At 54.2% G+C, this 17166-nt stretch overlaps 1 protein-coding gene across 2 annotated transcripts in view; it reads right to left on the bottom strand.

Moving 5' to 3' along the window:
• The window catches only part of ALDH1A2 (aldehyde dehydrogenase 1 family member A2), a 60799-nt gene that overhangs the window by 29586 nt on the left and 14047 nt on the right, over positions 1 to 17166 (bottom strand). The gene's annotated exons all lie outside the window — the stretch shown is intronic.

Here is a 17166-nt window from a genome sequence, read left to right as displayed (position 1 = left end):
AATTCTCAGGGAGCGGGAGCTCCAGGGGAAGGAGAGAGAAGAGACGAAACGAGGGAGAGCACGAGGTCAGACGCCAGAGGAGAAGAGATTAGAAAAGCGGCCAGAAAGGGCTTCTCAGTGGTTGGTGCTGAAAAGCATGTGTGGGAGAGGGATCCGGGAGAGAAAAGGGGAGGACAACGTGAAAGATTAGCCCGTCCTGGGGCCGTTCCTTCATGGGAAGGGCACGGGAATCCTGCAACATAAACACCGTGTCAAGTGCAGTGGGGGAGCCTTCTCCCTCTCAGACACAGCTTGTGTGGAGATACCTTAATGGGGACTTTACTGGGAGGCTTGGGACCCTACCAGTGACCCTCATTAATTAATTAATTCAACTGTATTTATTATTTACTGTGTGCAGAGCACTATACTAGGCGCTTGGGAGAGTACAATACAACAATAAACAGACACATTCCCAGCCCACAATCAGCTTACAGTCTAGAGAGGGGGAGGCAGATATTAATATAAATGAATAAATTAAAGATATGTGCCTAAGTGCTGTGGGGCCGGGAAGGGGGATTTCAATTCAGTTCAGTTCAATTCAATCGTATATATTAAGTGCTTACTGTGTGCAGAGCACTCCACCGAGAGCTGGGGAAAGTACAGTGCAACAATAAAGGGTGGATGAACAAAGCGAGCAAGTCAGGGTGATGCAGAAGGGAGTGAGAGAAGGAAAGAGGGGGTTTAGTCAGGGAAGGCCTCCTGGAGGAGATGAGCCTTCAGTAAGGCTCTGAATAGCGGCGAGAGACACTGTCTGTTGGATTTAAGGAGGGAGGGTGTTCCAGGCCAGGGGCAGGATGTGAGTGAGGGGTCCGGGCTGAGGTAGGTCAGATCGAGGCGAAGTGAGAAGCTTGGCATTAGAGGAGCGAAGTGTGTGGATTGGGTTGTAGTAGGAGAGTAGCGAGGTGAAGTAGGAGGGGGCAAGGTGATCGAGGGCTTTAAAACCAATGGTGAGGTCCTCGGGGTCCCCTCCTGGGACCCTACCACAAAGTCAGGGCTTCTGCCCATTCCTAACTCTGCCAGATCCATTATTATTGTTATTATGGTACTTGTTAAGCTCTTATTGTGTGTGTCAAGCACTGTTCTAAGTACCGGGGTGGATACAAGGTAAATTGGACACAGTCCCTGTCCTGTCACACTCTTAATCCCCATTTTACGGATGAAGAAACTGAGGCCCAGAGAAGTGAAGTGATTTGCCCAAGGTCACAAAGCAGGCTTGTGATTGCCCTGACTCCCTCCCTCTGCTCTATCTCCCTCCCAGCCCCACAGCACTTGTGAATATACGTACATATTTTATTGTTCTATCTATTTCATTAATGACGTGTATATATCTAGAATTCTATATATTTATATTGATGCTATTGATGCCTGTTTACTTGTATCTGTTTTGTTTTGTTTAGTTGTCTGTCCCCTGCTTCTAGACTGTGAGTCCATGGTTGGGTAGGGATTGTCTCTACTTGTTGCTCAATTGTTCTTTCCGAGCATTTATTGCAGTGCTCTGCCCACAGTAAGCACTTAATAAATACGATTGAATGAATGAATGGATTGTGGAGGAGCCGGGATTAGAACCCGTGACCTCTGACTCCCACGCCGGTGCTCTATCCACTAAGCCACGCTGCCTCTCGTGGACTAGGTCCATGGGAAGCCTAGTGAAAAGAGCACAGAACTGGGAGCCCCAAGATGTAGGTTCTAGTCCCAACTCTGCCACGGACCTGCTGTGTGACCTTGGGCAAGTAACTTAACCTCTCTGGGCCCCAATTTTCTCATTGGTGAATTAAGGATGAGATACCTGTTCTCACTCCTTCGACCATAAACCCCACCTGGGACGGGGTCTAATTTTCCTGTATCTACCTCAGAGCTTAGCACGTTATAAGTGGTCGATAAATGCTGCCATTATTATGGCAACGACGAGGTCGTCGGTTCGTTACCACCAAAATAAACAGTAATACAAATAGGATGAGACATCCAGGATCTACGTGAGACTGGAACTCAGGTCCAGTGGGTTCTACCCACTGAGCTGCACTGCCTCTACTTTGCCCTTGTTTTTGTATGTTATTTTGCGGTGGTTTTATTTCAGTCTTTTTTTGCGCCTCTCCACCTCAACTTTATTATTAAACCGGGAGCCCTCTGGGGGCCAGATGTGTGTGAATTATTATCTCTGCGCTTTCCCCAAAGCTTAGCACGTTGCTACTCCACAGGGGTCGCTCGATAAATACCGCTAGATTACAGCCACTTCATCAAAACACCCCCCTGTCCAGACTGCCATGACACTGACCGATCGATCTAGTAGCGCTGCGCTAGATGGTTGGGAAAGTACAATAGATTTAGAAGACACGATCCCTATCCTCAAGGAGCTTACCATCGAACGGGGGAGGCAGGTGCTAAAGTCGATTAGAGGCAGAAGGAAGCAACAGAATATAAAGATCTGCCCGTAAAGAATCTTGGTACACGTGGGGGATGGCCGGGTGGATACTTAAGAGCTGACACAGAGTTGAGGGATGTGAGGTGGGGAGATTAGTGATTAATCAGGGAAGCCCTCCTGGAGGAGATGAGACGGGAGCTGGAATCCTCCGCAAAGGTTCAGATCAGATTCCATCCCTCCCCCCGCCTCTCCGCCTCCATCCATGGGGACCCATGCGGGGCTCCCGCTATGCCGGGGCACTTTATTGTCGGCCAGCGCTCGGCCAGACGGCGAAGGCCGGGGCGGAGAGGAGGCGACCCCCGGGTGGGAAGGGCTGGTTTCCGTGTAAATCACTACAAATTGGACAGCCCCCAGCCCGGCCATTGTGCCAGGGGGTCGCCCTGCTGACTCTTCCCCCGAATCGATGTTAATGAAGACAGGCCGAGGCGGTGAATCAAGCCGGCAGGGCGAGGCGGGGGACGCGGGGGTTGCCACGGATTCCAGCCCTAGACATATGGAGCCGTTGCCACGGATTCCAGCCCTAGACATATGGAGCCGATCTCTTGGCCCCAGGCTGACCACTGAACTCGGCAGGAGAGGTGAGGCCTGGGGGACTCGGGGGGCGGGGGGCTGGGGAGAGGGGTCTGGGGGGCTGAACCTCCCTCCCCTCACCACTCTCTGGTCCTCTTTACTGGCTCTCCACTAGCAAAAGATCAGAGTGTGAGCCCCATATGGGACAGGGACTGTGTCCAATCTCATTAACTTGTACCTACCCCAGCACTTGGAAAAGTGCTTGGCACATAGTATTATTATTATTATACAGAGAAGCAACATGGCTTAGTGACAAGAGCACGGGCTTGGGAGTCAGAGGACGTGGGTTCTAATCCCGGCTCCGCCGCTTCTCTTCTGTGTGACCTAGGGCAAATCACTTCGCCTCTCCGTGCCTCGGTTCCCTCATCTGTAAAATGTGGATTAAGACTGTGAGCCCCGGGTGGGACAACCTGATTACCTTGTATCTAACCCAGTGCTTAAAACAGTGCTTGGCGCATAGTAAGTGATTTAACAAATACCAACATAATGATTACTAGTAGTATTAAGATCAGGTCATTCAGACCAAAATATCCACACTGGATAGCTGAGGCTGATTAACGATAACAACGATAATAATAATAATAGTTTCTGTTAAGTGGATTACCCAGATCCTTGGCCAGTGGAGACCCAGTCGTGCCGGGGCTACCCGGCTCCCGAGCTCTTAGCCAGCACCAGAAGGGGCAGCGGGGGAGATGCCAGGACACCTCCTCCTCCGCCCCCCAGACACCAGACATCCTTCCCAATCTCCGGTTCTCCCCACCCCACCCCCGCAGCACCAGGCCATCTGGCCCTAGGGGAGGTGAGCTGGGGGAGGGCGGATCGGGGCCAGGATCGTGATCTGGCAGGAGACACGGTTCGCTTGCCCGGCAATTTCTCCCCCACGCCCTGGAGAAGAGCTGCGGGTCGAGCCCTCTACCCAGAGGCGGAGTGGACACTGCCAGGGCGTATTTGAACCGGACGCGCATGGGTTTAGGGAATCCTCCTTCAGAGGAAAATTCAGCCTTTGTCCAGAAGCCGCTTGGTGAAACTTAAGCCCAGGACTCTTGGCTGGGAGCTGATCCGCACAGGCGATTTCAGAGACGCTCACCGTCAGTCCCGCCTTCCAGCCGGCCCTGAGGACTCTGTCGTCACCACCCCGCATTGGCAGAGAGCACCCTGGGCTTTTCCAGTGCTTAGTACAGTGCCCGGCACATAGTAGCGCTTAACAGATCCCATAATTATTATTTTCCATCCACCTCCCAACACTGTCCCTCCATCCCGCCACTGCCCCGGGAGGCCTGAGGACGATCCCCAAAAGCCAGGAAGGAAGAACCATTCTGAGACCGTTCGCCATACAGAAGAGTCAAGGGCAAGTGCAGTAGGGGGGTAATGTTTAGCACCCTAGGAACCAGCTGCCAATCATGTGGACCTCTGGGCCCTTCAAGGGCCCTCGGGAAGAAAGCAATCACATCCAAGCCTACCCTGCCCACTCCCTTGCAAAACCCAACGCGTTTACCTCTCTGTCCTGCTGAGCTGGGACAGAAAGTCCCCACCGCAGAATTCCTGCCAATCAATCAGAAGCATTGTGGCCTAGTGGATAGAGCACGGGCCTGGGAGTCAGAAGGATTGGGATTCTATTCTCGGCTCCACCACTTGTCTTTTGTGTGACGAGTTCATTTAACTTCTCTGTGCCTCAGTGACCTCATCTGTAAAATGGGGATTAAGTCTCCGAGCCCCATGTCGGACGCGGACTACGTCCGACCCGATCAGCTTACATCTACCCAGCACTTATTACAGTGCCTGGCACGTAGTAAGTGGTTAACAAATACCATCCAAAAAAAAATCAATCAATGAATCCTCCCCTTAGCTGGTTCAGGTCCCATTCACCTCATTAGAAAGTAGGGCGTTATTGGGAATATTTTTCACCTGCCATGAGATTCTTTCCCAGCCAGTTCAACCCATTCCATTACTGTCGGCTCTTTAAGGGATTCTGGTGCAGGCTCCCTCACCTCCTCCATTAAACCCCAGGATAACAATAATAATAATAATGATGGTACTTATTAAGCATGCTTATTCTAAGCGCTGGGGTAAATACAAGTTAATCAGGTTGGACACAGTCCCTGTCTCACATGGGGCTCACATTCTTAACCCCATTTTTACAGATAACTGAGCCACAGATACGGATAACAGAAAAGATTTTTACAGGTAACTTAGGCACAGAGAAGTGAAGTGACTTGCTCAAGGTCACACAGCAGACGTGTGGCAGACCCAGGATTAGAACCCAGGAATTAGAACCCAAGAATCTGAGTAGGTGAAGCCTGACCCAACAGGAGACAACTCCCAAAATAACCGCATAGGTGTTGTGCACCCACCGCAAGCTGAACACTGCACTGGACACCTACTGTGAGCTGAACTCCGCACTCGGAGGACCCGCCGTGAGCTGAGCGCTGCGCTCTGAGCTCCTGCTGTGAGTGGAGAACTGCCTCTGAGCCAAGCACTGCGCTGGGAGCACCTACTCTGAATCAAACACTGCATTCTCTGAGCCTTCTCTGCCCCGTTCACTGCACTTCTGGGATCTGCTGAGGGACAGGCACTGCAGGCAGAGCTCTGTATTGGGTGCATGTGGACAGAGAGAAGTAAAAAGACCCAATCCCTGCTACCCAGGGGTTCACGGTTCTCTGGGGAGACAGGAGAGAGAAGTTAGTAGCTGTACTGAGGTGAAGAGGGAGAAGGATCAGAGACAGGGGCCAGCGAAGAGGACCCCCCACACACACCCCTGGGGGCCTGAGAGTGACAATCCTGCCTTCCCAAACTAAGCCCCGCTTTTCCTCATCTCCCTTCTGCGTCACCCGACTTGCTCCCTTTGCTCTTCCCCCCCTCCCAGCCCCAACGCGCGTATGTCCTTATCTGTCATTTTATTGATTTGTATTGATGTCTGTCTCCCCACTTCTAGACTGTGAGCTCGTCATGGGCAGGGAATATGACTGTTTATTGTTGTATTCTACTTTCCCAAGCGCTTAACACAGCGCTCTGCCCACAGTAAACGTTCAATAAATAGGACTGAATGAATGACTGACTGAATACTTCTTCTCAAGTGGCCCTGGGCTCAAGGAGGGTCTGGGCCTCTGCCCCTTGGCAGGAGGAGGAATGATCACCACCAGCTACTGGGAAGTAGGGGTCAGGGGCTTCGTCAAAGACTAAGCTGGGCTGCAAAGAGAGAATAATAATAATAATAATGATGGCATTTGTTAAGCGCTTACTATGGGCCAGGCACTGTTCTAAATGCTGGAAGAAAAGGAGAAGACACTCAGGCTGTACTCACATTCTCCCCAGCCCCCCATCGAGGGTCTTGGGGGGGGGGGAGGGGGACAGGGCTCCGGGGGCTTAGGCGGCCTGGAGTTGGGACAGGAGGCAGACCAGATTCCCAGGGAATCCGGGATGGGGATGTACAGGGATGAACAATCCCTGGCCCTTTGGAACAGTGCAGCCCCGGAACTTTTCCATTTCCTCTCCCGGGCCCGGGATGTGCCGGCGAGGCGGCGGTGATTTACATTCCTAGGGACGGGGCCGGAGACGCCCCCCACCCCCGGCCCCCGTCCGTCCCCCTCCAGCTTCCCCAGGTGCAGGCCGGGGCCGGCCGCCAGCTCTGAGCAGACGGCGATGGCTAGGGGGGCTGGAGGTGGGGGAGAGTACCCCGGGCCTGAATGAGCAGCAGCCCTGGGCTTCTCCCAGTCTAGGAGCCCCTCAAAAGTATGTGGCGCCCCCCTATCCTCCCCATCGAGGGATGGAGGATTTTCCCCGCTCAGGCTTGGTCACCCCCTCCCTCCATCTCTCCCAGCTTGCTCAACCCTGGACCCCCTGACTTTTCCTGCTCAGCCCTGGACACCACCTTTCTCCATCTCCCCTGGACTGCTCAGCCCTGGACCAGACCCATCGAGGGAGGGGGTCTTTCCCAGCTGGAGGAATCTGGGGGTTCAGAGAGAGAAGCGCGGCCCAGAGCTGAGAGAGAGAAGGCCGAGGTCCTCCAGGGCCAAGCCGGGACCGGGGTGGGAGGGGGTGTCCAGGGCGGAGAGGGAGCCGAGGAGTGGGGAGTTGCTTAGGAGGGTGAGGGCCGGAGGCATGTGAGGATGGGGAGGCTCTAGAACCCGAAAGGGGCAGGGTGGGAGGATCCAGCGCTTAGAACAGTGCTTGGCACATAGTAAGCACCTAACAGATACGACCATCATCGTCATCATCCAGGGCTGAAGGAGAAGAGGAGTGGGGCAGGGACCAGGGCTGAGCAGGCCGGGAGAAAATGGGGGCAAGGGGTGTCCAGGGCTCAGTGGGGCGGGGCGATGCGGGGGAGGGCCTGATCCAGAACTGGGCAGGCCAGGGGAGATGGAAAGGGGGGTGTCCAGGGCTGAGCGGGGAAAGCCAGGGGGTCCAGGACTGAGAAGGCTGGGGGGGGCGGTGACCGGGGCTAAACGAGGATAGTGAGGGAGTCCGCGGCCGAGCAGGCCGGGGGAGATGGAGAGAGGGGTGACCGGGGCTGAATGGGGAAAATGGTGGGGGGAGAGTCCAGGTCTGATCAGGCTGGGGGAGTTGGGGAGAGGAGGAGTCCGGGGCTGAGCGGGGAAAAGGAGAGATGTGGCGGGGAGGGGGTCCTCGGCCGAGCAGGCCGGGGGAGGGGCAGGGCATGCGATGCCAGAGTCGTCTATGAAGCAATCCCAGCTGTTTGGCTCGCAGCTGGAGGGGACGGAGGAATCCGGAATGGCCCTTTACCGGAGAGACGTGTGAGCCGTCCGGCGGCGGGCCTCATTTCCTTTCGTAAATATTTCATAACAGCAGAGATCCCGGGCACCTGGGCCTGTCGGCGCAGGAAATTTCATATCCTCTTCTAGCCCGGGGGCTTCGCCTGGGCCCCTATCAAACGCCCAGCCCGGAGAGGAGGGGGCCGGGCCGGGGACGAGGCTGGGGGTCCTTCCCCAGATCCCCGAAGGGGAGGCCGAGGGCACAGGTGCCGGGCCGGTATTCCCGAGAGGTTCAGAGTCACGGAGCCCACCCTAAGCCGCTCCCACCGGCAGCACGGCTCGAGGATGGTTTTGCTAGCCAGAGATCACAGAGTGGCTCTGGCACTGACCGGGCACTGAGTGGACACCCAGTGAGCACTGAGATGGCACTGAAAGAGCACTGAGTGAGCAATGAGAGGGCACTGGGCAAGAACTGAGGGAATTACTGAACAGGCACCGAGCAGGCACTGAGCGAGCGCTAAGCGGGCCGGGTCCAGGTCTCCCAGTGAGTCCAACGGGGAAGAGGACGCCCCTCTTCCCACAAATACGCGGTCCAGGCGGGTGGGAGTCTTGGAGGTAGGCGGTGGGAGCCAGGGCCGGGGGCTGTTCTGGGAATGGGGACCGGATATGGGAGGCAGGACGGGCATCACTGATGCTCGATAGGAGGCTGCCACGGTTTATTTGGCTGAGGGGAAACAAGTCCTTGGCAAATGGGAAGTGCCTCGAATGATTTGTACGAAGGGGCCCGGAGAGCGGCGGCGGGTTGCCATCACACCGGCTGGGGTGGAGGATGGAAGGCGGAGCGTCGGGATGCAGATGAAAAGCTCTCTGACTTCGGACTGGCACCATCTTAAAGTTTCAGAGAGTCACAGTCAGCTCGAGGGGCTCGTTATGGGCAGGGAAAGTGTCTGCTAATTCTGTTATACTATACTCTCCCAAGCATCTAGTACAGTGCTCTGCACATAGTAAGCACTCAATAAATACCATTGATTGATTGATTCGGGGGGGATGTGGTTACTCAAATCCAGAGCAGGTTTGGGGCAGCATCAGGATAATAATAATAATGATTATTCTTCTTCTTCTTATTATTATTAATGTCATTCATTGAGTGCTTATAATGTGTTAAGCCCTGGGCTAAGCACTGGGGGAAATGCAAGGTAATCCAATCAGACTCTGTCCCTGTCCCATACAGGGCTCAGGGCCTAAAAGGTGGGTATCTGTGGGCGGTAGGGGGAGGGAGCTTAGGTATTTTATCCCCATTTAACAGAAGGAACAGAGGGGTAAGTGACTTGCCCAAGGTCACATTGCAGGCAAGTGGCTGCGCCAGGACTAAACCCGTGTCTCTTGACGGCCAGCCGTGTGTTGTTTCCAGAACCCAGGTGTGGGCTCTTTCTACTAGGCCACGGACCCTCAACCAAGCCTTGATTGTCATCATCGTCCTCATCATCGATGGTATTTATTAAGCACTTACTACGTGCAGAACACTGTCCTAAGAACCTGGGAGAGTACAGAGTTGGCAGACACGTTCCCTGCCTACAACAAGCTTCCAGTCCAGAGGATATTCCAGTTTTCCTGTTCACCCTTCCCCAACAAGTTCAGCAATTCAGCCACAGGCTCTCAAGCCCACTGTTGAACCCACTGATTGGGAAGAAATGCTGATCGATGCTATACGTGCTTCATTTTATGTTATCTTAATAATAATAATGATGTTGGTATTTGTTAAGCGCTTACTATGTGCCGAGCACTGTTCTAAGCCCTGGGGTAGACACAGGGGAATCAGGATGTCCCACGTGGGGCTCACAGTCTTCATCCCCATTTTACAGATGAGGTAACTGAGGCACCGAGAAGTTAAGTGACTTGCCCACAGTCACACAGCTGACAAGTGGCAGAGCCGGGATTCGAACTCATGACCTCTGACTCCAAAGCCTGTGCTCTTTCCACTGAGCCACGCTGCTTCTCTAGAAGAAGCAACATGGTCTAGTGGCAAGAGCATGGGCTTGGGAGTCAGAGGCAGTGGGTTCTAATCCCGGCTCTGCTCCTTTTCCGCTGTGTGAGCTTGGGCAAGCCTCCTAACCTCTCTGTGCCTCAGTTACCTCATCTGGAAAATGGGGATTAAGACTGTGAGCCCTACGTAGTACAGCCTGATTACCTTGTATCTACCCCAGTGCTTAGAACAGTGCTTGGCATGAAGCAGCGTGGCTCAGTGGAAAGAGCCCGGGCTGGGGAGCCAGAGGTCATGAGTTCGAATCCCGGCTCTGCCGCTTGTCAGCTGTGTGACTGTGGGCAAGTCACTAAACTTCTCTGGGCCTCAGTTCCCTCATCTGGAAAATGGGGATGAAGACTGTGAGCCTCACGTGGGACCACCTGATGACCCTGTATCTCCCCCAGCGCTTAGAACAGTGCTCTGCACATAGTAAGCGCTTAACAAATACCAACATTATTATTATTATTATGTAGTAAGCGCTTAACAAATACCATAATTCTTTTTAAGTGCTTAGTACAATGCTCTGCACACAGTAAGTGCTCAATAAGTACAACTGAATGAATAAATGTGAGTCTCCAGAAGTTTTCCTACCCCACAGAGGACTTCTATATAGTGTCTCCCACCCCCGCCCACGGTGCAATTCCTTTTCACTCCCTTGCCTTTCCCGGGGGTCTCACCTGGGGTCTGAGATGGAAAAAGAGCAGGGAGGGAGTCGGGGGGCGGGGATGTTAAGAGGGGGAAGGAGAGCAAACCCCACGTTCTGCACCCTAGATCCAAACCCCAGACGCCACAACCCAGACACCGAGCCTGGGGGGAAAGGAAGCCGGGGTGGGGGACCATAGGTCGGAGGAAGCTGCAAAGGAAAAGCCCCCTGAGGTGCACAGAGGATCTCTGTGCCTCCATCTTGTCTATCTCACCGCCTGACCCATCACCCACTTCTGCCTCTGGCCTGGAACACCCTCCTCCCCCAAATCTGACAGAGAATTACTCCCCCCCCCCTTCAAAGCCTTATTGAAGGCCCATGTCCAAGAGGCCTTCCCTGACTAAGCCCCCGTTTCCTCTTCTCCCACTCCCTTCTGCATCACCCTGACTTGCTCATTTTGTTCTTCCCCCCTCCCAGCCCCACACCACTCATGTCCATATCTGTCATTTATTTATTTGTATTAATGTCTGTCTCCCCTGCTTAGGCTGTGAGCTCCTTGTGGGCAGGGAATGTGTGAGCTCGTTGTGGGCAGGGAACGTTCTGCACACGGTGAGTGCTAAATAAATACAGTTGAATGAATGAACGAATGAATGAATGAATCTCTGGGCTCAGAGAGGCTTCTCCGACCTCTCCGGCCCTGGGTCCAAGGGAGGCCTTTCCAATATGGGCCTGGGATGACGCTTCTTGCTGGCTCAGAAGAAGAGCCAATCGGGAGAACTCCAACTTCTCCCCAATTATTGCCTGCCTCTTTCTGGTGGAGACTGTTATTACTATTATCATTATTGTCACTGTTATCGTTATTCTATGTGTTAAGATCTTACTATATGCCAAGCAATGTTCTAAACCCTGGAGTAGATACTAAGTTGCCAAGTTAGGTCCCTGTTCCTTTCCTCCATAGGCCTCACAGTCTAGGATGGAGGGAGTAGGATTTAATCCCCATTTTATAGATGACAAAACAGAGGCCCACATCAGTGACTTATCCAAGGTCCACAGCAGACGAGTGGTGGAGCGGAGTTAGAACTCGGGTCCCCTGACTCCCAGGCCTCTGCTTTTCCCATTAGACTTTGCTTTCCCAAAGAGGGATTACCTACCTTAAACTCCCTGTGGATGGGAAAGGCATCCTTTGCTTCCGTTGGCCTTTCCTGAGTGTTTAGTACAGTGCACTGCACCCAGTAGGGGCTCAATCAATATCACCACCTCTACCACAACTACAATTATTGAAACTGTGAGCCTCACGGGGGACAGGGACTGTGCCCAACCCGATTTGCTTGTACCCACAAGCACAGTGCCTGGCACACAGTAAGCGCTTAACAAATATTATTTCTACTACGATTCATTCAATCGTATTTATGAAGCGCTTAATGTGTGCGGGGCACTGTACCAAGAGCTTGGGAAAGTACGATACAACAATAAACAGTGACATCTCCTGTCCACGACGACTACTGTTAGTGGCCAACAGAGCTCGCCGCTGGTGGCCTCGCCGTTGGCTTGCCCCTCGCCACCCCCGGGCAGTGGGTTCTCCGTCGCGGACCCAGACTCGGTGGGAGCTGGGCGGGGGGGGGGGGGGGAGAGGAGGAGACAGTGGGAGAGCAATCTGCTCCAGCCCCTCAGACCTAGCTGGACCCCCAGACCTAGGTGGATCCCACCCCGCCTCCCCCACCAGAAGGACCCGGGAGCGAAGCGGCCGCCGCACCCCCACCGACTCCTTGTCCCGCCGTCGGCCACCAGCCACGGAGTCGCCACGAGGAAAGGCGACCTTCTCCCCCGGCCCCCACCCCCAGGGCCCGGCTCCCTCGGACTGGACGGGCCGCCCCGGCCACGGGCTTTGAAGCCCCCTCCCCCGGCCCCCTCGACCGCCAGTCCTTTGGGAAAGTGGAATGTAACATGATTTCTTCTTGTCTTCTGTTCTGGGACAAATGTTAGGCCGGGCCCACGGCCCCCGCCTTAATTAGCCGTGCCCGTTCATTTACAAATGGCAGCGCATCAGAGGGGCTGCCGGGCGGGGGGCCCAGAGGGGCCGGAGGGGGGAGGGGGGCAGGCCTGAGGTGTTTATTTTCGGAGCCGCAGGGGTCCCCATTTGAAAAAACACCCCGCCTCCCCAAATGTTTTTGTTTGGATGATTCTGAGTTAGGAGGTTCGGACAATTAGCTGGCGAGATTAGGCGGCGTCTTTTACCCTGGGCCTTGGGGTCTCGCTAGGCCCCGTCCCCGCGGCCCGGCCCGGCTCGGTGTGGAGTCTGGGGGAGGGTGTGGGGGACCTACGGGCCCGGCTGCCAGGACCCCCTGCAAGGGGGAACCCCCGACTCACGCTCCCCGGCCTCCATCCTACAGGGGCAGGCGCTGACTTGACGGTTGGGCCTACCCGGGGATGCGGCCGCCATTCTGCTCCGGGCCCCCTACCCTCTTTCCTGAGGACAGGGTGCCCACCCCAAACACGGCCGGACCCAGGAACGTTGCGGGGAGGCCGGGGGTGACCCAGACCCGGCCGCCCTACCCCACAAATTTAGGGGAAGGGAGCGCGAGGTTGGAGTCCTGGCGTTTTCGAGGTGGAGGCCGGGGAACGCCAGGGGGTCTTCCTGGTGCGGGGAACGGGCCGCCCCCAGGGGAGCCGGGAGAAAGGGCTCCCGGCTTCCTGCAAGCCATAGGGCCCAGCTCGGAGAGTGAGGAGGGGGTGGGGAGGAGATGGGGAGAAGGGGTGGAGGGTGATGGAGAAGGAGGTTCGATGCTGCTGCTGTTGCTGTTGCTCAAAGAATCAATTACAGAAAAAAAATCTCTGCACTTGACTCAAGTCCCATCAAATAACCCTGAGCATATATCTGCCCCTACTTCGCCGGTACTTAGGGATGAAACATTTCCTCTCTTTGCAGCCCTCTGCGAAAGAACACAAAAGAGCTCTCTCTAATTAAAGGCATTTTTCTCTGCGTCTGATCGCACAGATTCAGTAACAGATTCCTAGGGCTGTCACCGGTGCCCCACGCCGGGGCTTGTAAAAGCGGGGGGCTTGCTGGCCCACCCCAAAGCGTTCAGCCGACGGCCACGGCTCCTCGGAGCGGGGAGAGGGACGGGACTTGGAGACCTTTTCTTTCTTTTTCTTTCTCTTTTAATACAGTTTGCCAGGAGCTGTAATAAACGCCGGAGTAATAATAATTGTGGAATTTGTTAAGCACTTACTAGGTGTCAGGCACTGTACTAAGCACTGGGGCAGATAAAAGATAATCTAGTTGGACCCAGTTCCTGCCCCACAAAGGGGTCTCAATCTCAATCCTCCTTTTATAGATGAGGGAACTGAGGTGTAGAGAAGTGAAGTGACTTGCCCAAGGTCACACAGCAGACAAGTGGCGAAGCCAGGATTAGAACCCAGATCCTTCGGACTCCCAGGCCCGTACTCTATCCACTACGCCATGCTGCCACTCTCGGGTTGGACACGGACCATATCCCACATGGTGCTCACAGTGTTAATCCCCAATTTACAGATGAGGTAACTGAGGCCCTGAAGAGTGAGGTGACTTGCCCAAGGTCACACAGCAGACAAGTGACAGAGCCAGGATTAGAACCCAAGTCCTTCAGACTTCCAGGCTCTATCTATTAGGCCATTGTGCTTCTCAAGGCTTCACCGAAAGCCCCCCGGCCTTTTCGGGTGGGAAGGGGGTAGAGCCGTGTCCGTCCTTGAGCTGGGCAGGGAGTCGGGGGGCGGCCTCGGGTTCGAATCGAGCGCTCTGTGACCTCAGGGAGGAGACATAGCCTCTCGTGCCTGCCTCGCCTTTCAGAAATCGCGGGACACGGTCTCTGGCGTGGAGACGGGCGGGATCGCCGGGGCAAGGGGCCGGGAGAACTACGAGCTGGCTGGAAGTTCAAGGAATTATTGTCCAGGAAGGCCACCACGGGGAATGACATTCCTCCGAGAGAAAATCTGGCCGGCCCGCATGGGAAAGCGGCGGTGAGATGGAGCTGGAATGTGCGCTCCCTCCATCGGTGCTGAGAGCAGCCACCCCCCTCACTCCTCATGATAAATCACGGGACGGTCCTTACCTTGCCACGTTTGATCTCCGCTCAGCAAGACGTGCTTTTGATGTGAAAAACTCCAGATCTCCCAGGTCAGAGACAAATAGCAGAGACGCTGACCTGAAACGCGCTAAACTGAGGCTCGACCCTCCAGCTTCTGGAGAGTTCTCTCTCTGTGGGGCCGGGGGGGAGCGGAGGGGAGGTGTGGGTGTTTGTAGGGTTGGGGGTTAAACTCCCTAAAACGTTTGGGAACGGGGGAGCGGCCACGACCTGACTCCCCGCTCCCCGCATATGCCGCGGTTCCTCCAGACCTGTAGAGGGGAGACCCCGGTGTGTGGGATCACTTCTGGCCAGTCAATCAATCCATCGATCGATCGAGCACTGTATTAAGTGCTTGGGAGAGTTCGATATAATAATAATAATAACGATGGCATTTGTTAAGTGCTTACGATGTGCCAGGCATTGTACTAAGCCCTGGGGTGGAGTCAAGCAAATGGGGTTGAACACAGTCCCTGTCCCACATGGGGCTCAAAGTCTCAATCCCCATATTACAGATGAGGTCACTGAGGCCCAGAGAAGTGAAGTGACCTACCCAAGGTCACCCAACAGACAAGTGGAAGAGCCAGGATTAGAGCTCATGACCTTCTGACCGCCAGGCCCGTGCTCTATCCCCTACGCCACGATAACAAAGTTAGGCCACCGCGTTTCCCACCACGCTGCCCGGAAGTGATCCTCGCCACGTCACTGTCCTCCCACCCCCAATCCTAGCCCCCTTAGATCTCAGTGCCCCCATCCTCTTCTGGGTTGATCGGGCTTCACCACCTTTCATTCATCCATTCATTTGGTCAGTCTGTCAGTCAGCCAATCGTATTTATTGAGCGCTTACTGTGTGTAGAACACTATACTAAGGACTTAGGGGAGTACAACGCAACAGTAAACCGACACATTTCCGGCCCACAACGAGCTTACAGCCTAGAAGGGGAAACGGACATTAATATAAATAAATAAATTACAGATATGGACCTAAGAGAGCTCAGACGGGGGAGCCCCCCACCCAAAAAATAAACCCACGGACGACGGGGTCTCCGTCCCAAGGAGAATAACGTAGAGTGTGAGTGGGGAGGTTCGCCTCATGGGCCCCCCGGGGCCCCAGGCCAGTCCTTCTCTAAGGATGTAAAAACAAAAAATGGTTTCCATGACGCCTGGGCCCTAATGCTCATTTCCTCCTCTCCTTTCTGCTCGGAGAACGGGAAGGGCCCGTTGCAGCAGAGGAGTCTGGGTGGAAGGTTGTCCACATCTGGGTACCCCCCAAAACAGCCCCCGGCCCCTCAGCCTGAAGCGGGATGCGAGGGGGGTGGGGGAGGAGGGCTGTTTGGCAAAATAAAGCCACCATTTAACCCTGACTTGAGCTGCCTTTTATAGTTGAACTGTTCCTTATGGATGCATAGAGAAACCTTCATAAAAATCAGGTCTTTATTTACCTCTCGGCAGAAGCAAGCTAGTAACTTTGCAATGTGTTAATTAAAAACACAGCCCTCGGTTTTCGGTTTGCGGGGCGGGGGTGGTGAGGGGCGAGTATGCGGCATTAAAAACACAGAAGAAGGCTCTGTGGTGTGTGTGCGTTTGTGTTTACGGGTGCATGTGTGTGTGAGGGTGATGGTATACAACATTCAGAGTTTAACTCCCGTCTAAGTGGTCAACAGTCCGGGGATCAGAGCCGCCAGTCCGCTGGGTTCCCGAGTGTCGCTTCCATCGGACTCATCACGTCCACTCCCCGGAGTGCCGTCTGAAGTTCGACAGAGCAACCAAAGTCGCTAATCCCAAATAAGAAGCAGCGTGGCTTAGCCTGCTGTGACTTGGGACTGCTGTGTGACCTCGGGTGAGTCACTTCACTTCCCTGGGCCTCAGTGACTTCATCTGTAAAATGGGGTTTAAGTCGGTGAGCCCCACAGGGGACAGGGACTGTGACAACCTGATTAGCGTGTATCTACCTCAAGGCTTAGTAGGGGGTCTGGTACATAGTAAGCGCTTAACAAATACCATTTGAAAAAAAGGGCGATTCAGACTGGGAACCTTATAATAACATTGGTATTTGTTAAGCATTTACTACGTGCAGAGCACCGTTCTAAGCGCTGGGGGAGATGCAGGGTAATCAGGTCGCCCCACGTGAGGCTCACAGTTAATCCCTATTTTATAGATGAGGTAACTGAGGCACAGAGAAGTTAAGTGACTCGCCCACAGTCACACAGCTGACAAGTGGCAGAGCCGGCAGTCGAACCCATGACCTCTGACTCTGAAGCCCGGGCTCTTTCCACTGAGCCACGCTGCTTCCCAATGTCTTATGTGGGACAGAGACTTCTATCTACCTCAGCGCTTAGTATAGAGCCTGGCACATAGTAAGTATTCGGCAGTTATGTACATATCTGTAATTTATTTATCTCTATTAACGTCTGTCTCCCCCGTTGAGACTGTAAGCTTGCTGTGGGCAGGGAATGTGTCTATTGTTGTATTGTACTCTCCCAAGTGCTCAGTACAGTGCTCTGCACACAGTTAGCGCTCAAGAAATGCGATTGAATGAACAAATAGCATCAAAAAAGAGAAAAGAGCTCATTAGTATGGCATCTGTTAAGCACTTATTCTGGTCCAGGAACTGTACTAAGCTCTGGGATGGATACACCAAATCAAGTTGGACAGAGTCCACG

The sequence above is a fragment of the Ornithorhynchus anatinus genome, chromosome 8, assembly GCF_004115215.2.
Source record: "Ornithorhynchus anatinus isolate Pmale09 chromosome 8, mOrnAna1.pri.v4, whole genome shotgun sequence".
In the NCBI taxonomy this organism is placed as follows: domain Eukaryota; kingdom Metazoa; phylum Chordata; class Mammalia; order Monotremata; family Ornithorhynchidae; genus Ornithorhynchus; species Ornithorhynchus anatinus.
This window is presented reverse-complemented; position numbering and strand designations above follow the sequence as displayed.